The sequence below is a fragment of the Myotis davidii genome, unplaced genomic scaffold, assembly GCF_000327345.1.
Source record: "Myotis davidii unplaced genomic scaffold, ASM32734v1 scaffold925, whole genome shotgun sequence".
NCBI classification, from domain to species: Eukaryota; Metazoa; Chordata; class Mammalia; order Chiroptera; family Vespertilionidae; genus Myotis; species Myotis davidii.
Window position 1 is genome coordinate 425,393 of NW_006296531.1, and position 235 is coordinate 425,627.

General features: G+C 75.7%; 1 protein-coding gene across 1 annotated transcript in view; it reads left to right on the forward strand.

The window, feature by feature from the left end:
• The window catches only part of CHRNE (cholinergic receptor nicotinic epsilon subunit), a 5,523-nt gene that overhangs the window by 4,169 nt on the left and 1,119 nt on the right, over positions 1 to 235 (forward strand). The gene's annotated exons all lie outside the window — the stretch shown is intronic.

Below are 235 nucleotides of genomic sequence, written 5' to 3' on the forward strand. Positions count from 1 at the left end.
GGAGCGGTGGGGCAGGGGACCGAGGTCGCGGGGGCGCGGGCCCCTGGAGACCTTCCCCCAGGGTGTAGAGGTGCTACCCTCAGGCCGGGCCCCGGGCGTCGCCTCACCTCCGTGGAACTGTGGAAGCGGTAGACCCACAGCAGGGTTTCCAGGGAGCCGGGGGTCCCCTTCATGGCTGCCACGGGCGGTCGGAGAGGGAGAGCGCCGGGGAGCGCGCGCGGCCCCGCAGGGGGGC